The following is a 26,394-nucleotide window of genomic DNA, read 5'->3' on the forward strand; positions in this document are numbered from 1 at the left end:
TTAAGATAGTGTTTTATTTTTTAAGATTTTATTTATTCAAAAAAAAAAAAGATTTTATTTATTCATGAGAGACATAGAGAGTAGAGAGAGAGAGAGAGAGAGAGAGACAGGCATAGGGAGAAGCAGGCTCCTTGCAGGGAGCCTGAGGAGGGACTCGATCCCAGGTCTCCAAGATCACCCCTGGGCTGAAGGGGGTGCTAAACCGCTGAGCCACCGGAGCTGCCGGATAGTGTTGTTCTTAATGAAGTTGTTATCATTAATTATTTTTGCACCAGTTTGGATATGACATACTAGGCAGGCCTCTATATATATGGGTGTGTGTGTATACATATATGTGTGTCTGTGTGTATATACATATACAGCTATGTATATATATACATATGTATATGTGTGTGTGTATGTGTGTATATATATATATATAAGATTTATTTGAGAAAGAGCACGCTCGTATGCATGTACAAGCAAAGGGAGAGAATCTTTTTTTTTTTTAATTTTTATTTATTTATGATAGTCACAGAGAGAGAGAGAGAGAGAGAGGCAGAGACACAGGCAGAGGGAGAAGCAGGCTCCATGCACTGGGAGCCCGACGTGGGATTCGATCCCGGGTCTCCAGGATCGTGCCCTGGGCCAAAGGCAGGCGCCAAACCGCTGCGCCACCCAGGGATCCCAGAGGGAGAGAATCTTGAGCAGACTCTGATGAACATGGAGCCAACTACACAGGGCTGGATCTCATGACCCGGAGTCAAAATCAAGAGTTGGACACCTAACTGACTGAGCCACTTGGGTGCCTCTGTATATTCTGAACTAGATGTTAGTATTATACAAACTGAAGTTACTCTTTACAATAAATAAAGTACTGAAATTATAATAATACATATTTTGAGCTTGGGCTCAAAACTGCCACTAACATAAAAGTATGGAAAGAACCTGTATCATTTTACAAATGCCTTTAGTGCGGAGTTATCTTGATCACGAACTATGATATATTCCATTTCAAATTTCAGATTTAGTAAAAACCAAGATTAAGTGTGCTATTTTACAGCTTCCCTATGGATTACACTTTTGCCCCAAAGCCTATAAAATTATTATCTGCGAGTAAGTACTTGAATATTGGTTATGCAAGAGTCATGAAGGTAGGACAGTACCAGAAGATGATACCAGGTTAACAGCTCTAGAGCTTTCTAGTAGAAACCAACAACACAGCACCACAATGAACAAAGTCCATCTAACAATTTGGATAAGGGCTTCCTGCTTCTGCTTTGTACCTTGGCAGACAGGAGACCTTGTAAATACTCTTGCTGCAAAACACCTAGAAATATGGATAAAGTTATGTATAATACACATCCATTTTAAATCACATCTGTTTTTGCACACACACACAAAAAAATTTGAATAGACCAAGGACCAAGAATTAAAGGCAAACTGCAAATACAAATACTCTTGCTGACCCTATGGCAGTCCTAGGAGAAGAGGAGGGTACCAATCTTCTGGGTAGGTGTAGGTCAGATAAGAAATAATCCCTTGGGGTTCAATGAAGCTGAAAAGGAAAGAAAAGGTTGAAAAGCTGCAACCTCTACATAAAGACAGGAACTTAAAGAGGTATACTCTCAGAACTCCTGGGTGGCTCAGTGGTTTAGGGCCTGCCTTCGGCCCAGGGCATGATCCTGGAGTCCCAGGATCGAGTCCCACATCAGGCTCCTTACATGGAGCCTGCTTCTCCCTCTGCCTGTGTTGTCTCTGCCTGTGTGTGTGTGTGTGTGTGTGTGTGTGTGTGTGTGTCATGAATAAATAAATAAATTCCTTAAAAAAAGAAAAAAAGAGCTATGCTCTCAGAAAAGAGTGGTGTAGAAAAAAATCTAACCACCAATAGAGAAGACAACATAAAAGCTTATGTCAACCTAGTTTGGAGGAAGGATAAAAAATATTCAATCTACATGGTCCAAGAAATTAATCAATACTAAAATGGTCCAGGAGCACCTGGGTGGCTCAGTCAGCTAAGCATCTGACTCCTGATCTCAGGTCAAGTCTTGATCTCACGGTCATGAGTTTAAGCCCCACATTGGGCTCCATACTGGGCATGAAACCTACTTAAAAAAAAGGTGGGGGGGCGACCTGGGTGGCACAGTCAGTTAAGTGTCCAACTCCTGCTTTCAGCTCAGGGCCGTAAGATGGAGCCCCACACTGGACTCTGAGCTCTGCGTGGAGTATGCTTGAGATTCTTTCTTTGCCCCCTCTCCCTCAGCCCTTCCTGCTCAAATAAATAAATGAATGAATCTTTAACAACAACAAAACCACTAAACCAAAGTGGTGCCAGGCAAGTGATAGATACGAGTTGCCAAGAAGTAAATGTAACACATCCCTGGGACATACCTCAACCTGCGCCACGTATGAGTCCCATAGATAAAACATTACTGAAGATGAGCATACAACCCCAAATTACAAACACATAAGCAATTAATCAAACAAAAGTTTTAGTTTCCTAAAAACTTCTGATAATAAAACTACCAGATTAAAGGAGATAAACTACATACTATCTGAAAAGAGGCAGAAAAAACTTTAAAACCAGGATGCCTGGGTGGCTCTGCGGTTGGGTGTCTGCCTTTGGCTCAGGATATGATCCCAGGATCCAGGATTGAGTCCCATATTGGGCTCCTTACAGGGAGCCTACTTCTCCCTCTGCCTGTGTCTGTGCCTGTCTCTCATGACTGGATAAATGAAATCTTTAAAAAAAAAAAAAAAACCTTTAAAACCCATGCATGATGACAAAAGCAAACAAACTCTTCACAAACTAGATGAAAACTTCTTTGACTGGATAAAAGGAATCTACCAAAATCCACCACCCAAAATAATAAATAAAAATTCTGACAGACAGCCATCCCGAAAAGTCATTTCTCAGCATTAAAAATCAGTTTCAAAAAAAAAACAAGGGGATCCCTGGGTGGCGCAGCGGTTTGGCGCCTGCCTTTGGCCCAGGGCGCGATCCTGGAGACCCGGGATCGAATCCCACATCCGGCTCCCGGTGCATGGAGCCTGCTTCTCCCTCTGCCTATGTCTCTGCCTCTCTCTCTCTGTGTGACTATCATAAATAAATAAAAATTAAAAAAAAAAAATCGTTCATATAACACATTTAGTATGAGACACTGGGGCATACACTATAAATTCAGGAATAAGATACAAATGCATGCTACCAATATTTCTATGATTCTTTTTTTTTATTCTTTTTTAAAATATTTATTTACTTTAGAGAGAGAAAGAGTGAGCGCAAGCAGGAGAAGGGGCAGAGGGAGAGAATACCCAAGGAGATTCCCACTGAGCACAGAGCCCAACATAGGACTCAATCCCAGACCCATGAGCTCAGGACCTGAGCTAAAATAAGAGTCAGATGTTCAATCAACTGAGCCACCCAGGCACCCCAGAGTTGTTAGAGATTCTAACAAGTAAGACACACACACAAAAGCATAGAGATTGAAAAAAAGAAAGAAAATTGTCAACAATAGAGGATCCTATTATTTCAACATAGAAAATCTACAGGTAAACTAGTATTAGAAATACAGAAAAGTGGGGATCCCTGGGTGGCTCAGTGGTTTAGCGCATGCCTTTGGCCCAGGGCACAATCCTGGAGTCCCGGGATCGAGTCCCATGTCGGGCTTCCAGCACGGAGCCTGCTTCTCCCTCTGCCTGTGTCTCTACCTCTCTCTCTCTCTCTCTATGTCTATCATGAATAAATAAATAAAATCTTTAAAAAAAAAAAAAGAAAGAAAGAAATACAGAAAAGTTTAGTAAGGCAATTAGATGAAAGAACAATATGGAAAGGTCTATCTTTTAAAAATATTTTTTTTATTTGTATTTATTTGAGAGAGAGAGAGAAAAAAAAAACACAAGCAGGGGGAGAGGCAGAAGGAGAGGGACAAGCCAACTCCCTTTGAACAGGGAGCTCAATGCAGGGCTCAATCCCAGGGCTCCAGGAACATGACCTGAGCTGAAGGCAGACACTTAACCGACTGGGCCACCAAGGCACCTCAGATCTATCTTATTTCTATATGCAGTCAACACTCATTTAGAAAGTATAATGTTAAAAATAATACCTACAAGAGTAATAATGACCATAAATTATCTGGCAATAAATCTAGGGAAAGATATGTAAGACTTTTGTGGCAAAAAGTGTAATGCTTCACTTAAACAGACCTAAATAATCAGAAAGATTTGACATGTTCTAAGATGGACACTATTACAAAATGTCAACTTTCTCTAAAAACTCCACGCGCTTCTAATCAAAATCCCAAGGCACAAAATATGTAATATAAAGGGAAAGATCAATAAATTTCACTACATCAAAAATGAAAATATAAACAAAGCAAAGATAAGCAACAGTCTGGGGGATATCTGCAAGCATAGGACCAGTAAAAGGATTAGTATCCACAATATACGAGAAACTCTTAAAAACCTGTAAGAAAATAAAAGATACAACTAGGTAACTCTTCGAAGAGAAAACTCAAATGACCAAAAACCATTTCACACACATTTGAATAATTGGAAATATCTAGCAAGGTTAAAGATTCCCAGCCCTATGAATCATAAATTTTGCTCTTAAAAAATTCTAGAACAGGTATACAAGGAAATTTGCAATCTACATGTATCATTGTAAGGATCAGTGGGCGGGGGGGGGGGAAGCAATCATTCATCATTCATTAATAAGAAAATGCACAATTGTTGTCCTCTCACCTAATGGAATATTATAACATAACTTAAAAATAAATGAACCAGAATATAACATAAATCAATATGGATAAACTTCAATAACATAATATTAAGTGAAAAAGAAAGTTACAGAAAATTAAATACAAGATAATATCCATTTATATAAAGTTTTAAAATATACAAAACATCTAATTATTGTCAAGAAAACATACATGCAGTAAAAGAAGGAAAACATGCATGGGAATAATATATAATTCAGCAGAGTGTTACTTCTGGGGGTAAGGAAGTAAATGTGACTAAGAAATTAAATATCTTCACTCTGGTTTGTTTTTTTTAAGTATGAATATCTGAAACAGAATTATGATATAATATTGAGATATGACAAAGCTGGAGGGTCATAAGTATTTTTGGTTATATTATTCTGATTACTTTTCTAAATGTTTGAAATAAATGAAATGAACAATAATTAACCACCACCCAAAATAATAAATAAAAGTTCTGAGAGGCAGCCATCCCTAAAAGTCATTTTTCAGCATTAAAAATTAGTTTCAAAAAAAGCAGTTCTGGAGCACCTGGGTGGCCCAGTCATTTGAGCAACAAACTTTGGCTCAGATCATGATTTCAGAGTCATAGGATCGAACCTGAGTCGAGCTCTGTGCTCAGTGTGGAATCTGCTTCTCCCTCTCCCTCTGCTCCTTCCCACCCCCACCCGAAAATAATAATAAAATAAATAATAAAAATAAAATCCTTTAAAAAATCAGTTTCAGCTCTTATGATGGAAACTTGGATAAGTGGAGGTTCATCACATCATTCCAGCTGGTAACCCAACCCTCAATCACCTTTGTCAGTGACTTGGGGACACACACTACTGGCAATATGATCTGCTGAGTTTCCTTCCATAGGCATGCTAAGTTTCACAAAATTCTCACATTAGTTCCAACTGTATTAATATGTATAGATTTTTTTTAAGTAATAAGAATCAACATTTGATTAACATAAACACACTGTGAAGGAAGACCATACTTGCCAATTAAACAGGACAGCATCTAGGCTAGTTTCTTCAATAGGCTATCTCTGGTTTAGAGAAGAAGCCAATATCCATGGTGTACTAAAACCTAAGAATATTAATTAGCCTCTTCTTTAGAGGGTTAAAGGAAAAGAAAACTCCACGTGTGTTTGTTAGTTTGTTTTTATTTTAAGTGGGCTCCATGTCCAACATGGGGCTTGAATTCAATACCCTGAGATCAAGAGATACATGCTCATGCTCATGTTCTACCAACTGAGCCAGCCAGGTGCCTGAAAAAGGAAGACTCCAAGAGCACTCCTTATACTCCAAGAGCACCCCTTATGCCTCATATCTAGCCCATTTCTAACTCCTTGCTCTGTTTATATTTGGTTAGGTGTCCTAGATAACAAACTTCACATCTTCATTTATATATAACGTAGGATTCCAAGTCTACTGTATTTTACTAACTGGTCCACAGTAGGCATGTGTTTTCCTATGTAAGTCAGAGAGACAAATTCTTTCATTCTTTGGAAAGGATACTCCTGGACTGTAGATTTCCTGGGTCTTTACCAAGCCCTGGCAGCAGCTTCAAAGACTTGAGAAGATTTATCTATACAACACATTAACACCAGGATAAAGACATTACCACCAGCTGACTCAAAACCCCGAAAAACACATCAATAGCTGAATCAGTTATTTAAGTCTGCTTTCCAAAAAGTGTTTCCTCTAGGCTGCCTCTAAACTTGACAGAAAGTACAGTGATCCTTCCCTTATCTGAGATGGTCTTCCTTCTGATCTATCATCAGAAGATCACTGGTAACCTAACACTACGTCATGATGCCTAAGTCATCCACCTCACTTCATCTCATCACACAGGCATTTTATCATCTCACATCATCACATGAAGGGTGAGTACAATACAGAAAGATATTTTGAGAGAAAAGTGACCACATTAACATAATTTTTATTACAGTATATTGTTATAATTGCTCTATCATTTTTTTTAAATTTTTATTTATTTATGATAGTCACACACAGAGAGAGAGAGAGAGAGAGAGAGAGAGGCAGAGACACAGGCAGAGGGAGAAGCAGGCTCCATGCACCGGGAGCCCGACGTGGGATTCGATCCTGGGTCTCCAGGATCGCGCCCTGGGCCAAAGGCAGGCTCCAAACCGCTGCGCCACCCAGGGATCCCTGCTCTATCATTTTTATTGTTAATCTCTTACCGTATCTAATTTATAAAATCCAATTTTATTGTAGGTATGTATGTAGAAGAAAACACAATATATACAGGGTTTGGTACTATCTGCAGCTTCAGGCCCCCACTGGGGCTCTTGAAACATATCTCCCACAGGTAAAGGTCGGGGGGGGGGGGGGGGGCTGTTGTAATCAATTTTTAAGGAAGATTCTAAAATAACCACAGTATAATTAGGGAACTGAGAGGAACATTAGTGAAAGGAAAGGGATTATGATCGTGGAGGACAAGCTGATACTCTACCACCTAGTAACTAATCCTCCCATACCTGGGCGTTTTCCAGTGTCAGGGAAAGTCAATACTTCCATTATCTGCAGACTTAACAATCAGTTAAAACTCACTAAATGTACTACCAAATGCTTACACATGGAAAAGAGTTAAAAAGGAATAAACCGTTCTCAGCAAAATGATAAAGCAAATACTATGGTACTACTACATTCTAACTGGTGACCCTTGTGATTTTTGATAAACACACTGAGGCTGATGGGGGGTGGGTGGTAGAAGGTAGAAGGAAGGTATAGAGACCATGACTTTACAAACCAAGAGGTTCTTTTACTAAAATTCTCTGGGAGGTGCTTGGGTAGCTCAGTAGGTTTAGGCATCTGACTTTTGATTTCAGCTCAGGTCATGATGTTGGGGTCATTGGGTAGAGCCCCCCAACAGACTCTGCACTCAGCATGGAATCTGCTTGTCCCTCTCCTGCCACTTCTCCCCACGTGCACACTTACATGCACACTCTCTAATAAATAAATAAAATCTTTTGAAAAATAATAAAAATAAAATAAAATAAAAATGCACCTTCTCTGTACTCTGACATAAAGAGGCTCTGCAATCTTGGATCAAGCTCTTCTATGAAGCTTCAGAGAATGAATAGAAGTGATGATGGAGAACCAGTACTTGAAAAGCTCAAATACCATATAAAACCAAAGCCAGTATTGGTTTGGTTCCTGGGGTTCTAGTCAACAAAGAATACTAAGTAGCAGTAGAGGTCCACTCAGCTCAGTATTTAGCATACTCTAAGTTCAAAACATGGCCTAGATCTATACTCTAAAAACTACAGAACACTTATCAAAGAAATTGAGGAAGACACAAAAATATGGGAAAATATTCCATATATATGGATTGGAAGAATAAGTATTATGAAAATGTCTATGCTACTCAGAAAAATTTACACATTCAATGCAATCCCTATCAAATTACCATGGACTTCCTTGACAGAGTTAGGACAAAAAATCCTAAAATTTATATGGAACCAGAAGAGACCCCAAATAGCCAGAGGAATGTTGAAAAACCAAAGCTGGGGGCATCACAATGCCTGACTTCAAGCTGTGTTATAAAGCTGTAATCATCAAGACAGCATGCTATTGGCACAAAAACAGACACACAGATCAATGGAACAGAATAGAGAATCCAGAAATGGACCCTCAACTCTATGGTCAATTAATCCTCAACAAAGCAGGAAAAAATAACCAATGCAAAAATAGTCTCAGGACGTCTGGGTGGCTCAGTGGTTGAGCATCTGCCTTTTGCTCAGGGCATGATCCCCAGGTCCTGGGATTGAGTCCCACATCAGGATCCTCTCGGGGAGCCTGCTTCTCCCTCTACCTATGTCTCTGCCTCTCTCTCTGTCTCTCTCATGAATAGATAAATAAAATCGTTAAAAAAAAATAAACAAAACAAAACAAAAAAAAACCAGTCTCTTCAATAAGTGGTGTTGGGAAAATTGGACAGCCACATGCAGAATGAAACTAGACCATTCTCTTACACCATACACAAAGCTAAACTCAAAATGGATGAAAGATCTAAAAATGAGACAGGAATCCACCAAAATCCTAGAGCAAAACACAGGCAACAACCTTTTTGAACTTGCCCACAGCAACTTCTTGCAAGACACATCTATAAAAGCAAGGGAAACAAAAGCAATAATGAACTATTGGGACTTCATCAAGATAAAAACCTAGGATCCCTAGGTGGCTCAGTGGCTGAGCATCTACCTTCGGCTCAGGGTGTGATCCCAGGATCTGGGATCGAGTCCTACATTGGGCTCCCTGTGAGGTGCCTGCTTCTTCTTCTGCCTATGTCTCTGCCTCTCTCTCTCTCTGTGCCTCTCATGAATAAATAAATATTTTTTTTAAAAGATAAAAACCTTCTGCACAGCAGAGGAAACCGTTGACAAAACTGAAAGGCAACCTACAGAATGGGAGAAGATATTTGCAAATGACATATCAGATAAAGGGCTAGTAACCAAGATCTATAAAGAACTTATCAAACTCAACACCCAAAAAGCCAAACAATCTAGTCAAGAAATGGGCAGAAGACATGAAGAGATATTTCTCCAAAGAAGACCAACACACAATAACCACATGAAAAAAATGCTCCACATCACTTGTCATCAAGGAAATACGAATAAAAACAATGTGATACCACTTTACACCAGTGAGAATGGCTAAAATTAACAAAACAGAAACCAACAAATTTTGATGAGGATGCGGAGAAAGGGGAACCCTCTTACACTGTTGGTGGGAATGCAAACTGGTGCAACAACTCTGGAAAACAGTGTGGAAGTTCCTCAAGAAGTTAAAAATAGAGCTACCCTACAACCCAGCAATTGCATAACTGGGTATTTATTTACCCCAAAGATACAGATGCAGTAAAATGACAGGACACCTGCACCCCAATGTTCATAGCAGCAATGTGCACAATTGCCAAACTGTGGAAAGAGCTGAGATGTCCTTCGACAGATGAATGGATAAAGAAGATATGGTGTGTTTATATACATATATACACAATGGAATATTACTCAGCCATCAGATAGGACCTACCATTGACATGGATGGAACTGGATGGTATTATGCTGAGTGAAATAAGTCAACTGGAGAAAGACAATTATCATATGGTTTCACTCATATGTAGAATATAAGAAATAGTGAAAGTGACCATAAGGGAAAGAGGGGAAACTGGGTGAGAAAAAATTAGAGCGGAAGACAAATCATGAGAGTCCTAACTCTGGGAAAGAAACAAAGGGTTGCAGAGGGGGAGGTAGGTGGGGGGGGGTAACTGGGTGATGGGCATTAAGGAGGGCACATGATATAATGAGCCCTGGATGTTTTACTGTATGTTGGCAAATTGAATTTAAGTTCAAAAAAAAATTTTTTTAATTAAAAAATAAACAAAAACAAAAAACATGGCCTGGGAGAAAAATCTGCTAGAAGAAATGCAAAGATGGAGTAAAACAGGAAATAGAGCCAGTTAAAAAGACAGAGGAAAGGCCAGAACTGAGAACTATTTAGGAGATAAACAGCTAATGGAAGAAGACTGTTCTTCAAGTCTCAGTGAAAGTGTAAAAGACACATGAGGCATCTCTTCCAGGTTTCTCTAACCAATGCCTAGGGTGCTGCTGTCACCTCCTCCTCAGACACCAGCCCAGGCTGGAGACCAGATGTCATGCATATGCCAGCTTTTACTATCAGCAATGTTGAAGAGGAAGTGGGTATATCACAGAGTGGTATTAGAGAGACTCAGGTTAAAGGCACCACTTAACTGGAGCAAATTATTTACCTTCTCATCTGAGTAATGACACCTTATACATCAGGTGCAGTAAGGTTTCACAGAGCATATGACCCAGCAACATAAGTATTTAATAACCTAGCACAATGCAAACAAATACTACATCAATGTGAAACTTATTACACTTATTACAAACTTATAGCCTTATTGCAGCTCCAGCCCATTTGAAAACTCCAGTAGGTGAGACTGCCCAGTATACAGTAGTATGTTGGTTCTCATATATTCAACCAATGTTCCACTTAGGGAGAGACCTGTTTTTCTTTCCAGTGTGTGTGTAACATCTTCTACCATAATATGTACTATCTGGTTTCTAAACAAATAAAACTGTTTTTGGAGAGCTCATCTCTGTGGACAGCAGCTGAGTTACTGTACAGTTTTACCCAAAAGTTAAGTAAAAAATTGGTCCTATGCCCAGAAAATAGGCATTCCATCCAGACAAAACTGGATAAACCAAGTCTACAAACAATGAGTGAATAAAACAGCAGGGAAGAGAAGAATACACAGACAGTAAGAATAACCCACACCAAAAGGCCCACTCACAGAACCAAATAGGGCACTGAAATGTATCAGTTCATATCTGCAGCAATCAGGTGAAGCAAAAGCTAACAAGTTAACTGTTAAGATACCACCAAAGTTACTTTACTAAATGAAAAATATCCAGGACAGAGATATTCTCCCTTTAGGCTAGAAATAAGATTTATGTAAGCAGTAAGAACCAAATGTTCTACCCACATTAAGATTCAAGATTCCTTGTAAGAGGCTAGATAGCTTGAGAGACATAACCTGGGAAAGGAAGAATATCAGCAGATACAAAATTTAAACATATTAAATGTGAAAAACAAAACAGTTTTCACTTCAATAGGCTATCTTACTGAGCTGCTACTATTGCACAGATTTGATTTCTTGCAAGTAATGCAATGATTTTATACTTCACAAGGCACTCTTTGCTACTTTCACTTATGGAATAATAGTGCGAGAAGTGAGTCTTCAAGGGAGAAAAACTAGCCAAAATGCCCTTGATGTGAAATCGTTAAGATGCTATCATAGTACATGGTTTCAATTTAATTTTAATTTAATAAAAGAAAAAAAAATCAAGCCTTCCTCTAAGCATCTAAAATGTTTTTTAAAACATTTAATATGAAATATCCATTCTAGTGTCAATAGATGAGAAACAAGTCTAGAAGAGACCATCTGATATATGAGACCAGGTCACAAGTCTCTCTGATGGAGAAATTTAGGCTGAGAGCACTGGTTGGGTCAATTGCGTGAATTCCAATTTGCCCTAATCAGAGTTTGCAAGACAGACCTGTTGAGGTTCATGAAAAATTAAGTCTACCAATATATGAAACAGATGGCTCTATCAAAGAGGCTTCTAACCTTTACAGGAAGAATCTGAGAGCATAGACACAGTAGAACAAATTTCAGGAAAGAGTTTCAAGACCATTTTTATAATACTTTTTTTTTTTTTTAAGATTTTACTTATCTATTCATGAGAGACACAAAAAGAGAGAGGCAGAGACACAGGCAGAGCGAGAAGCAGGCTCCATGCAGGGAGCCCGACGTGGGACTGGATCCCGGCTCTCCAAGATCACACCCTGGGCTGAAGGCGGCGCTAAACCGCTGAGCCACCCGGGCTGCCCTATAATATACTTTTGTATAAAAAGTACCCAAAAGGCTTATTAATATTTAAATCCCAATTTAAAAAATAAAGTAACACTCATGCAAGTATTTATATATGCACAGGAAACACACAAACACAAAGGAAGTGCACCCAAAGGTGCACTGTTTTTATCTCTGGGTGTTAGTTTTACCAAAAAAATTATCTTCTTTATTCTTTTGTTTTATAATAGATATGACTTTATAATTGTAAAATCAGCATTTTGCCTTTATACAAGTATTCTCTCTCTGTAAAGTCAAGCCATCAGAGAACAAATTCACCTTGGCCTCATCCCTATCCTTAGTCGTATTGTATTTTTCAGGCTGTGACTGCCCCTATTCATATTCACATCCGGTGACCACACTCTCATTCTGCCAACAAAAATTCACTAGGTACCTACTACACAGGATCCATCTTAGCTAGGGCTCCCATGAAGGCCTAAAGCAGCATGTGAAAAAAAATCATCAATAAAGTCACCTTTGAAAAGCCTTTTCAGGACACCTAGGTGGCTCAGCGGTTGAGTGTCTGCCTTTGATTCAGGGTGTGATCCCGGAGTCCCAGGACCGAGTCCCACATCGGGCTTCCTGCACGGAGCCTGCTTCTCACTCTGCCTATGTCTCTGCCTCTCTGTATGTTTCTCATGAATAAATAAATAAAATCTAAAAAAAAAAAAAAAAGCCTTTTCAATTTTTCAATTGTCCACATAAATACAGTATAGTTCCATGTATGTATTCCTGTAGAGATAATATACACTGAAAATAATTCCAAAATTGTTATAGTATTCAGAAATTAATGTGTTTTGTTGCTTGAACCAGTCCAAAAATTTTATGAAGATTCCAGCTTGCAGACTTTCCCTATTTATCATCTTCCTTATCATTTCCAACAAATCTTTTTAAGTCAACAATTCTCTATGACTCCCCATTATCATTCTCCTTCTCCTTTTTTTGGTAGAATATTATCAGCTCATCATCCCACCACCTAAATAATTTCTCTCCTACCAATGGTCAAGAATTCTTTAAATGTATAGATTTTGTCAACCATATTAATTATAACAACACTGCCTGTGGGTACTCATTCACTGAGTAAAGTGGTGAGTAGAAATTACCTCACTGTTTAAGTCATTATTTCTTGCTCCTTTTTTTTTTCCTTTTGCAAGGAATAGTTCAATTTAAGGTAAAATGTTAGATATAATTCCATTACATAATTAGAGTACCTTTTTATTGGGAGTACAAAAAAGGAATCAGTGTTGGTGGACCTACTGTCAATCCAGTTAAGGACAGAGTTAAGATTATATTTATTAAGTGCCTTATGAATGATAGAAACCCCAAATGCACCAGAGTTCAGACTAGAAAGCAATAGCATCTTCTACAGAGGCTACAGGTTTGAATACTCTTGGAAGGCTTTCTAGAGAAGGCTGACCTTGACACAACCCTGAAGCACAGCAGAATTAGACAAGTGAGGAGGGAAGGAGAAGACATTATCCACACAGGAATCATAGCTTGGATCTGAGGGATGCTGAAAAGGCAGAAAAGTGCCAGGTTTTCTAGAAAAGGAGATAGAGGGGCAGCCTGGGTGGCTCAGTGGTTTAGTGCTGCCTTTGGCCCAGGGTGTGATCATGGAGACCCGGGATCAAGTCCCACATCAGGTTCCCTGCATGGAGCCTGCTTTTCCCTCTGCCTGTGTCTCTGCTTCTCTCTCTTTCTCTGTCTCTCATGAATAAATAAATAAAATATTTTTTTTTAAAAAAGGGAGATAGAACAATTCATCACTGAATAATGATTAAACATCTACTGACCAGTACTTGTAGGTACTAAAGATACACAGAATCCTGGTCATAGAGTGATAAATGGAGCCCTTTAGGGATCATCCCATCAACTGACACAGATATGCAAGCATACACTGTAAGCAATCTGGTAAGTACAACATATGACTAAGGTTCAACTGATGAGGGGAGCCCTGGTGGCGCAGCGTTTAGCGCCGCCTGCAGCCCAGGGCGTGATCCTGGAGACCCGGGATTGTGAGCGTCATGTCAGGCTACTGCATGGAGCCTGCTTCTCCCTCTGCCTGTGTTTCTGCCTCTCTGCCTCTCTCTCTCTCTCTCTCTCTCTCTCTCTCTGCGTGTGTGTCTATGAATAAATAAATAAAATAAAAATCTTTTAAAAATAAATAAACAGTATTTCTTTAAAAAAAAAAAAAAAAAAAGGTTGGGATCCCTGGGTGGCACAGCGGTTTGGTGCCTGCCTTTGGCCCAGGGCGCGATCCTGGAGACCCAGGATCGAATCCCAACGTTGGGCTCCCAGTGCATGGAGCCTGCTTCTCCCTCTGCCTCTCTCTCTCTCTCTCTCTCTGTGGGACTATCATAAATAAATTTTAAAAATTAAAAAAAAAAGGTTTAACTGATGAATGGATTAACAAAACATAGTATATGCACAGAATGGAATATTATTTAGCAATAAAAGGGAACGAAGTACCGACACACATGCTGATGAACCTTGAAAACATCACACTAAGTGAAACAACCCAGTCACAGAAGGCCACATACTGACTGATTCCATTTATGTGAAATGAGAATAGGCAAATCCATAGAAATAGAAAGTAGATTAGCAGTTACCAGGAGATAGGGGGAAGGGAAAATAGGGAGTGAAGACTTAATACCTATGGGTTTCTTTTTGTAGTAATGAAATGCCCTGGAATTAGATGGTGGTAATGGTTGTATAATCTTGCAAATGTACTAAGAGCCACTGAATTGACTTAAAAATGGTGACATTTATGATATGTGAATTATATTTCAGAAGAAGGAAGGAAACGGGGGCACCTGGATGGCTCAGTTTAGCATCAATCTTGCTTTCTTTCAGCTCAGGTCATGATCTCAGGGTTGTGAGAAGGAGACTCATCGGGCTCCATGCTGGGTGTGGAGCCTGCTTAAGATTCTCCTCTGTCCAGAACACCTGGGTGGCTCAGTGGTTGAGCATCTGCCTTCAGCTCATGGCGTGATCCCAGGATTCAGGATCGAGTCCCACATCGGGCTCCCTGTGAGAAGCCTGCTTACCCTTCTGCCTATGTCTCTGCCTCTCTCTCTGTCTCTCATGAATAAAAAAATAAATAAATCTTAAAAAAAAAAAAAGAAAGATTCTCCTCTGTCCTTCTCCCCCTACCCCCTACTTGCATACATGAGCGGGCTCTAGCTTTCTCTCTCCCTTTCCCTCAAAAAATAAATAAGTAAAAAATAAAAACACAAATAACACTCTGGTGACTGCATGGAAGCAAGATTAAGTAGGAAGCTGCCATAACACCGGGCAAAAGGTGGTGACACCATGAACCACAGCAGGGACAGTGAGAAAGGAGAAAAGTGGAAACATTAAAGACTGAGGACACAAAACCTGTAAGGCTTCAGGAGCCAACTGGAGCTCCATTAGGGCAGCCTTGCTCACCAATATCTCCCCAGCATCCATCACAGTCCTTGGTACATAGGGAGGGCTCCATACATTTTTTTTAAGATTTATTTATTTATTTATTCATGAGAGACATAGAGAGAGAGAGGCAGAGACACAGGCAGAGGGAGAAGCAGGATCCATGCAGGAGCCCGATGTGGGACTCAATCCCAGGACTCCCGATCATGCCCTGAGCCAAAGGCAGACACTCAACCACTGAGCCACCCAGGCAACCTGGGCTCCATAAATATTAATGAGATTGTTATTTTATTGACATTCTCTCATTATATCTTCAAAATAATACCATGAGGAAGGTAATGTTATCCCCATTCACAAAGAAGAAACCTAAAGTTTATTAGAGAGGTTAAGTGACCTATCCCAATTATACCCAGCTAAATAATGGTAGTTCAACTCAGACTTCTAACTCTAAGTTCTTATCGATGGCCCAGGTTTCCAGCTTGAACAATGGTGTAGGTAATACTGTTGTTAAATAATAAAATGCCAGAAACAGCTGGAAAATGAAATGGGGTCAGAGATACAGATTTGAGTGTCCCTGCCATACTCTGGTAGCTGAAGTCCCAAATATGTAAGAGACTCAGGGAGTATGTGTAGAGGGGGAAGGAGAGTAAAGGAAGGCCAAACCATGAGGGAGTGGAGAAGAAAGCCTGCAGATAAAGTCGTAGAGGCAGAGGAAGAACCAGCCAGGGGAGTATGCTATTCAGGAAAGACATCAGCAAGATGGGCATAATCAAGAGTCAAAAACTACAGAAATTTCACATATGGAGGGATCATGGAACCACAAAGACATTTTAGAAGGAATTCTAAAAGGAACTGAAGGCTGCCTGGTGTTTCTGAAACCTGGTGCTTTTCAGGGCATCAGAATCTGAAGACCTTATTAAAAATACATAGTTCCCAAGTTCCTACCCATAGTGATCTAGTATAAGTGCCTCGGTCTCATGAAGCCTCTGTTTTCTCATCTCTAAACTGCAAATAATAGCATCAAAGTCATACTGTTATTCTAAAGACTTTATATGCATTAAAGAAGCCCCACAGATAATTATGACACTATTTGAAAACTGGTTTTTAGAAATCACAGCTACAGGAACCACAGGACTTTTAACTGGAGGTAGATGGGTGAAAGACAATCCTTTTGTGAAGAACTGCAAAGATTGAAGAATGGAGGAAGGAAAATCAGCTGTCACAACCCTGGACTAGACTTAAAGGGCTTGAGTTAAGGGAAATGCAAAGAAAGCAGAAAAAAATTAAGAAAGGGTAAGGCATTATCAAGGAAAATTCAACAGAATTTTCTGCACAGGAAGGAATACGAGGAATTAAATAGGACTCTGGGGGGGGATCCCTGGGTGGCTCAGCGGTTTGGCGCCTGCCTTCAGCCCAGGGTGTGATCCTGGGATTGAGTCCCACATTGGGCTCCCTGCATGGAGAAATAAAGAAAGAAAGAAAATAAAATATTTAAAGAAAAATAAAATCATAAATAAAATAAAATCATAAAGAAATAAAATCTTTAAGATAGAGAGAGAGAGAGAGAGAGATAGGACTCTGGGGCTTAAAATCTAGATGATTCCAAGAACAATGGCATACCTTCACCAAAATCAGGAAGAACAGAAGGGTACTTGGTTTGGGAAGGAAAAAATAAATTCACACAAGGTATTCAATAAAGAACGAGTGAAAATAAACATCAAAGAGTTAACTGGCAGTAAATGTGTTCTGAATAGGAAAGCAGTAAATCAATTAAGAATATGGGCTCTGAAAAAATAAATAAATAAAAAATTAAAAAAAGAATATGGGCTCTGAGATAAGATGGTCTGGGTCAGAGTCCTAGCATTGCCACTTCCTATCTAAAGAACATTAAAGAAGTTCCCTAATTTTGCTAAACCCACATTTAATTTATAAAATGAGAATAATGAAGTGTATACTTCATATAAGATTTTTTTAATTAAATGAAAAAATAATTAGCACATTGCCTAGCACACGGTAAGTTAAATTTCTTTTTTTTTTTTTAAGATTTTATTTATTTATTCATGAAAAACACAGAGAGACAGAGACATAGGCAGAGTGAGAAGCAGGCTCCATGCAGGGAGCTCAATGTGGGACTTGATCCCAGGATTCCAGGATCACGCCCTGAGCCGAAGGCAGACACCCAACTGCTGAGCCACCCAGACACCCCAGTTAAATTTCAATAAATGTGATTACCTTTAGCTATCCCATAATGGCACAGTGTTAACAAAGATTCTTCAGAGAAGCTTAGTCATATTATTCAAGAGTCAGAAAAATCTCACAACTCTGGGACAGGACAGGAAAGGAGAGGATTATTTGAATTTTGAAATCAAGGAATTAGTACCCATCTGTACCATTTCACAATCCAGGCCTTCTTTATTCTTTTTTTTTTTTTTAATTTTTATTTATTTATGATAGTCACAGAGAGAGAGAGAGAGGCAGAGACACAGGCAGAGGGAGAAGCAGGCTCCATGCACCAGGAGCCCGATGTGGGATTCGATCCCGGGTCTCCAGGATCGCGCCCTGGGCCAAAGGCAGGCGCCAAACCGCTGCGCCACCCAGGGATCCCCAGGCCTTCTTTATTCTTGACTATGTAATTATCACATCTTTTGAACACTCAGGTTTAAAAACATTTCTGTAAATGTTCTTACCTTGAAGCAAAGTCCACTTTATTTTTTTTTAAGTTTTAATTTATTTATTCATGAGAGACACAGAGAGAGAGAGAGAGAGAGAAAGGCAGAGACACAGGCAGAGGGAGAAGCAGGCCCCATGCAGGGAGCCTGACATGAGACTCGATCTCGGGACTCCAAGATCACGCCCTGGGCTGAAGGCGGTGCTAAACTGCTCAGTCACCTGGGCTGCCGGCAAAGTCCACTTTAGTTCAGGCACTTATTCCATCAGTATTTATTGCAAAACTATAAGCAAAACAAATTGTATTAGACACTGTATGATGCAAAACTACACATAATGTAAATGTGGTACCTGTACTAAAGAGGATTACAAACTAGAAGGTAAAAAAACTTATGCAAATATATGAAACCAGGCATACTGTGAAACGTCACTGAAATAACGCCAGTCATGAAGAGTCGGAAGAGGGAGGACTCAATTCCACAATGTGGATGAAGTGGTCACCTGAACTAAGCCTACAAAGATGGTCATAATTTCAATGGCCCAAATACAGGTTTGAGGAAACAACATGAATACCACCAAAGGATACAATGTGAATACAGATACAAAGCTGAAAGCCTACAAAGATGGTCATAATTTCAATGGCCCAAATACAGGTTTGAGGAAACAACATGAATACCACCAAAGGATACAATGTGAATACAGATACAAAGCCCAAAGATGTGTTCCAGGAAGAGCCAGAAATCAAGATTACCTGAAGATCTATCCATGAGGTAACTAGCCCTATGCTGACGACAAATGAGAGCAAAGAGTCACAGGGTAAAGCCTGGATTTCCCAGAAGAGGCCCTGTGGGGAAAGTCAGAAACTTGTTTGGGGAGCAGAATGGTGGCTCTGGTTCCATCTATGCTGAGGACATTTCTAAAACTACCTTTTCACAGCTGATAGGCCTTTAAAGCTACAGAAGACTTCAGACTCTAATCCAGCCCTTCCGTCCTTCTGCCTAAGGACATCAAGACCAAGAGAGATGACTGAACTGCCTAAGCCATGACGTTAGTGGCCAAGATGGAGTTGCAACCCTAGTTTGCAGACTCAATTCAGTGCACTTTACACTCATCCCACTGGCCAGAGAGAAATGTCCAAAAGTCAAGATGAAATGTAGGGTTGCTGCTTGGAAAAGAAACCACAGTTATAGAATTGAGTCACCTGGACAGACTGAAGTGGTGGGAGTGAAAAAGCAAGGTCTCTGAGGGCCAGGAATGGAAGAGAAAAACAACAAATCTGGGTTACATCCATATCCAGGGGGATAAAAGGAAGGGCTTTTACAAAAGCACATCTGAGAGACAGGCAGAGAATCAAGACAATGTAGAACCCTAGAAGTCAAGGTCAGTGTTTCCTCTTCAGCTAAAACATACACGTTCAAAAATTATCTGCTGAATGAATGAATGGAGAAAGACAAGAGTGAGACAAAAAAATGTTTGTGCCTCACATAGGTAAAGCACTGTGCTAAACACTTTATGTAGGAATATATATTATAATCTCACAATAATCCTATGAGATAGAATTATCATGATTATCCTCACTACCATTCAAGAGGAAAAAAACATGCTTATAAACTACCCAAATTAAACAGCAAGTATCAGAGCCAGGATTAAAAATCAAGTCCAGCAGTGCCTGGGTGGCTCAGGCTGGTAAGTGTCTGTCTTCAGTTCAGGTCATCATCTTACCTGGGATTATGCCCCACATTGGGTTCCCTGTTCAGCAGGTAGTCTGCTTCTCCCTCTCCCTCTGCCCCTTCTCCCACTTGTGCTTTCTCTCTCTCATTCTCTCTCAAATAAATAAATCTTTTAAAAAAACAATAAAATAAAAAAGTCCTCACAAGTCAGGAAATAGTGTTAATTTTTATTAGGGTAGAAAATGGCAAGGTAATGTTTAAAAAATAGAATGTTCTTATTAGTAAGGCATAGTGACAATGTCTGAAATTTCGCTTTGAAATATGTCAAAAAGGGGGATCCCTGGGTGGCGCAGCGGTTTGCGCCTGCCTTTGGCCCAGGGTGCGATCCTGGAGACCCGGGATCGAATCCCACGTCGGGCTCCCAGTGCATGGAGCCTGCTTCTCCCTCTGCCTGTGTGTCTCTGCCTCTCTCTCTCTCTCTGTGACTATCATAAATAAAAAAAATTTTTTAAAAATGAAATATGTCAAAAAGAACAAAAAAGTGGGGAGGACAATTGAGAGAAAAAATTGGGGAAATGTTGATAATTGTTGAAATTGGGTAACGGGTACATGGTATTCATATACTATATTCCCTGTTGTTGTTGTATATGTTTGAAATTTTCCATAATAAAAACTCCACTCCTGCGTGGCTTCCCTCCCTGCAAAGATGGTGGAAAGTGAGTTGGTCAAAAGAAGAAACAAACATCAAGAAAAAAAATCACTGTCCCAGCAATAAGGAATTCACCTCAGATAGTGTTCAGAAGAAATGCAAGACCAGAAGCCAAACTACAAAGCATTAAGAGACATAGATAAAACAGGTGGTAAGGAAATGGCAGTAAAATTGCACTTTAGATAAGAAACAGGGATAAGGGGCGCCTGGGTGGCTCAGTCAGTTACACATCTGCCTTCAGCTCAGGTCATGATCCCAGGGCCCTGGGATCAAGCCCGGAATTGGGCTCCCTGGAGCCTGCCTCTCCCTCCTCCTCTTCCTCCCCCCTGCTTGTGCTCATGTTCTCTCTCCCTCTGTCAAATAAAATGTTGGAAGGAAGGAAGGAAGGAAGGAAGGAAGGAAGGAAGGAAGGAAGGAGAAAGAAAGAAAAAAAAGAAAAGAAGAAAAGAAAAGACGAGACGAAATGAAATGAAACGAAACAAAATGAAACAGGGATAAGAAAGAGAAGACTAGGGTGACATGAGAGGCCCAGAACTAAGTAAAGTTACTATGGTTCTACCTTACATGTACATAAAAAACAAAAGGGGAGAGGAGGATAGGAAGATGCTAGAAAGGAGACACTGATTAATCAACTAATTAATCAATCAATTAATATATACAAACACATGAAAAGACGCTCATCCTCCTCAATAAGAAAATGTTACCCAGGCTTCAAAAAAAAAAAAATCAGTTCAAAATTAGGCTTCAAATTGGCAAAGATTAAAAATATTGATAATGTTCAGTGATAAAGGAGAACGATAAATACAATCTTTTCAGTTATTTGGTATTATCTCAAAAAATTTTAAACATGCCTATCCTTTTTTTTAAGGTCTTATTTATTTGAGAGAGAGAGTCAGCACACACAAACAGGGATGAGGAGTAGAGGGAGAGGGAGAAGCAGACTCCTCACTCAGCAGGAAGCTGATGTAGTGGGATCAAGACTGGAGCCAAAGGCAGAAGCTCAATTGACTGAACCACCCAGGCACTCCAACATGCGTATGTTTGGCACAGAAATTCCACTTGTAAGACAGTACAAAGAACTATACAAAGTATAGAAATATGTATACAATGTATACAAAGAGTACAAAGATACATATACACAAGGATCCTTGTAGCTACAAAGACAGAAACAAATGTCTATCACCAGGGGACTAGAAAAATTGAGACAAATATATAATATAATATGTAACTATTAAATATATGATAGATATGTGTATTAAACATGGGGAAATGCCCAAGATAAAAGCATTAAATGGAAAAAAGTCACAGAAGAGTAGATACATTGTAATCCCTTTTCTGTAAAAAGGAATTACTTTACCTCTCTTCCTCTCACACACATATACATGTACCCTTACACACATTAGCATACACAGTGGGAAAAAATGTGGATATAGGTCAAAAAAATTTTTTAAGATTTATTTATTTATTTGAGAGAAAGAGAATGAGCACACAGACCCACACAGAGGACGGGCAGAGGGAAAGGGAGAGTCTTAAGCACACTCTGCCCCATGCAGAGTTCTATCTCAACCACCCCAAGATCATGACCCCAGTCAAAATAGAGCAATTTTTAATGGTACTTTATACTGAGACACAGGATTATGGATTTCTTTCCTTATTTAAAAAGGCCTAATTTTGCTGTACTCAAATACGACTAGTATAATCGGGGGGAGGGGGGTAAAAAGCCAAGGATTTTCCAAAAGTAAAAGACTGAGCGATCAAAGTGTCATGATAGAAAGGTTAGGGTTGAAAAAATAGGGAGCAGGAGCCTTAAAGTGAGGTCACAGTCAAGAAAGAGGAAGATGGAGAGTAGGTAGACCAGGGCCTATGGAAAAAATAAGCCTTGAGGTACCTGGCCAGCTCAGCTGGTGAAGCTGCAACTCTTGATCTCAGGGTTGTGGGTTTGAACCCAAGTTAGGTATAGAGAATACTTAAAAATTTTAAAAAGAAAAAACGAGCCTTGGGAAACATACAAGCAGTTGCTCTGGGAAATGCCCTGAGAAGGCAAAGGAGTACCATGAGGGACAGACAGAGCTCAACTCAGGGGGGAAGTGGGAACTGCTGTCAATCAAGACATCCCATTTTCTTGACTCCCCCAAAACACTTAGCAGCCTAGGATTGGTTAGCAAAAGAAGCCCTGGGATCAAATCCCGCATCAGGTTCCCCGCAGAGAGCCTGCTTCTCCATCTGCCTATGTCTCTGCCTCTCCATGTCTCTCATGAATAAATAAATGAAATCTTAAAAAAAAAAAAAAAAAAAAAAGAGGGCAGCCCGGGTGGCTCAGTGCTTTAGCACCGCCTTCAGCCTAGATGATCCTGGAAACCTGGGATCGAGTCCCATGTTGGGCTCTCTGCATGGAGCCTGCTTCTCTCCTTTTGCCTGTGTCTCTGCCTCCTCTCTCTCTCTCTCTCTCTCTCTCTCTCTGCGTGTCTCATGAATAAATAAATAAAATCTTAAAAAAAAAAAAAAGAATTTTTTCCCAAACTTTATTTTGGTCCAATTGCTATACATCATCACATTAGGAGGAAGATCACTACTAGTGTCAACTATTGCAAAAACATCTCGACCTGGGCAGCCCAGGTGGCTCAGCAGTCTAGCGTCGCCTTCAGCCCAAGGCCTGATCCTGGAGACCCGGTATTGAGTCCCACATCGGACTCCCTGCATGGAGCCTGCTTCTCCCTCTGCCTGTGTCCCTGCCTCTCTCTCTCTCTCTCTCTGTGTGTGTGTCTCTCATGAATAAATAAATAAAATATTAAAAAAAAAAAATCTCCACCTGGCTCTAGTTTTTCTCTTGAGCACTAAGTGATCTGTCTGGAAGGTGGGGCTTCCTCTAGGTTCCTCCCCCATCCAGCTCTTTCAAAGTTTCCTGGCTGTTGTTAACAGAACAGGTGGTCTACGCCCTGTGTGGCACTACCTTCTTTGTGTGTACCTTGTACTGGCCAGAAGCCTGAAATAAGGAATAACTGTAACCCAGAGTGAGCCCAAACGATATCCTATAAAGATATAAATGGGGTCCTAAACTTAGAATCAGAAAATCTGGCATCAAGTCCCAGCTTTTCTTCTTATTGGCTTTGTGCACTTGAAAGCAAGCCACTTTGTCTCTTTGTTTTGCTTCCCCATCTGTAAAATGGCACTACCTACCTCATAGGGTTGTTGGAAGGGCAAAGTAAAGGAAATGTATATTAAAGTATTTTATGAACTATATCATTCATATGCAAGGTATAATTATCATAAAGCAAACATTTTCATTTCTGCCTATGTACAACTTTCACTGATGGTATCTTAAGACCATTAAGTGGGCACTGGTACTCCCAATGTGTCTATCCTGGCTGAAATGATCCTTGTTTTTATTGCTTCTAACCTATAATATAACAATTTCCTTCTCAAAATCTCAACACTCCTCACAAAATATCTTCAACTTAACAGCTGCTTGCCATAGTTAACACGTCTTAAACTTTGCTTCAGTTTTCCTTATATCAATTCTTATCTTTAACTACAGTTACCTTTCATGCTTTCCTTTTCTTCAGTCTGTTATGTTTGTTACCTGCATGAAACAACTGCATTAAATAGGCTTTAAAAAGGTTCCTCAAAAAAATAAAAAAATAAAAAATAAAAAGGTTCCTCATACCTAGCCCTTCAGTGGGATTCCTATGTGGTCTGATCAACCATGAAAACTAAGTCAAAGTAATTTAGATAGTACACTCCCAAGTTAATTTACCAAGAAGAACCAAGAGGGTGACTTAATGAATCAGCACAATTCCATAATTTCTAGGTTAGTAACTCAGAACACATAGCCTCCTACCAAAGAATTAATTCATTAGTTTCAGTGTTAGTCCGGTATTAAGCTGAGCAAAGAACTAGTGTTACAGATAATTTCATAGTCACTGAACTCAAATTCCTGAATAAAGTTTGGGCAAATAATCCTTTATCCCTGAGAATGCTGATATTGAGCTCAACTTCCAAAAGAAAAAGTCACAACATACTGGTGTTAAATCCATTACCCACTCCCAGGCTGGCTGGCCACTAGTGTCTGGAGACCTTGTGACCCAAACTGACTAATCGCTCTTCTTCACACGAGAACAAAGTCCTCAGAGCAGTAAATGGCCAAAGGAACATCTAGATAATACCAATGAAAAACTTTTATTTCTTCCAAAGCAAACTGTTCTAAGACCCAGAGAAAGCAAGGAATAGCCCCCCAGCCTGAAACCAAAAACATATGGAATAAGCAACACATTTTCAAGCAAAATACTACTTTTAACAACATGGAAGTACAAAGGCAGAAGCACTATTTCAGCTAGGATGAGATGCAGCCATAAAATCAGAATTCTCATCACACCACCAGCTCCATAAGGAATGACTTCCTTCATTCATTTTGCATTCAACCAACATTTACTGAGTACCTTTTCTGTGCCAGAGATGGTTAAGTATTAGGATATAAGGATAAACAAGACAAGGTCCTGCTCTCAAGTAGGGCACAACCTACCATGGAAAACACACAAATATACCAAAAGTTAAGAGAACAGTCTAATTATGAAAGAAGCTTAAGCAGATTGCAATGGCCACACAAAGAAGCATTCAGCTTAATCTAGAAAGAATCAAAGAATCTTTTAAGAGATAGTGGTGCCTTAATTCTTGGTAAATGCAAGCCTAGGAGTCAGAAAATCACTAGAATGGAGAGGAAAATTAGCAGGAGAAATATCCTACGCATGCCAGGACCCTTAAGGAGTTTACTATCACTAGGGCCTCAAGTGCCAGAGAAATTGTGGCAGAGGAGGGACTAGAAAGGAAGATGCAGAAGAGGCTAGGTCATAAAGGTCCTTCTGAGATGTTGGAGTAGAGACATACCAGGATCTAGATGTTCACCATATTTTAAGGTCAAAGGAATACTATTTACTTTTTTTTTTTTTTTTTAAGATTTTATTTATTCACAGAGACAGAGAGAAAGAGGGAGGCAGAGACACAGGCAGAGGGAGAAGCAGGCATCTTACAGAGAGCCTGACGTGGGACTCGATCCAGGGGCCCAGGATCACGCCCTGGGCTGCAGGCGGCGCTAAACCACTGCGCCACCCAGGCTGCCCTATTTACTTTTAACTGGAGTTAAAGACCAGCCAGAATGGAGGGGGAATTTGACTGAGGAAGACTAGAAGAGATTTGGGGCCAGTTATTTCTAATCAGTTCTATCAGGCTCATATTTATTTTTCTCTTGACTTTTTTTCCTCTCACAGTGGAAAAAAATAAAACTGAACAATTCTGTAACAAAGGCTGTGAACCTTCTGTTCGTCAAAAACATTTCTGAACAGAGTGCTATATTCTATCAAAATAGACCAAATTAGAGAGAGATGACAAATCCCTCCAGCATCTGGAGTCTTCCTAGCAGAAAGACAAAACCAGGTCTCTGATAAGACGAAAACTATAGAAACATCCTGACCATGGCCTACACAGAACATCATGCTGCCTGGCATGGAAATGCTTACAGTTCTCAAAACAAGGACATACCGAACAGTTACCTCCTGGCTTCTCCATAGAAACTGCCAGGAAAAAAACCTACCAGTGCCAGGAATGACCTTGGACTTTATAGTATGATCTCCTCCCCACCAGTACTAGATAAAGACTACCTCTACAATTCTCTCACCTGTCCAGAGTGCAAACAGGTATAGGCAGCAGGCTGCCTTCCTCAACAAAGAAACTGAGCCCCTCATCCACACATGGCACCCAGCTA

The 26,394-nt window shown here is 39.9% G+C and overlaps 1 protein-coding gene across 2 annotated transcripts in view; it reads right to left on the reverse strand.

Moving 5' to 3' along the window:
• RAD54L2 (RAD54 like 2) overlaps positions 1-26,394 on the reverse strand; it is a 124,325-nt gene that overhangs the window by 94,496 nt on the left and 3,435 nt on the right. The gene's annotated exons all lie outside the window — the stretch shown is intronic.

Source organism: Vulpes vulpes, chromosome 9 (assembly GCF_048418805.1).
Source record: "Vulpes vulpes isolate BD-2025 chromosome 9, VulVul3, whole genome shotgun sequence".
In the NCBI taxonomy this organism is placed as follows: domain Eukaryota; kingdom Metazoa; phylum Chordata; class Mammalia; order Carnivora; family Canidae; genus Vulpes; species Vulpes vulpes.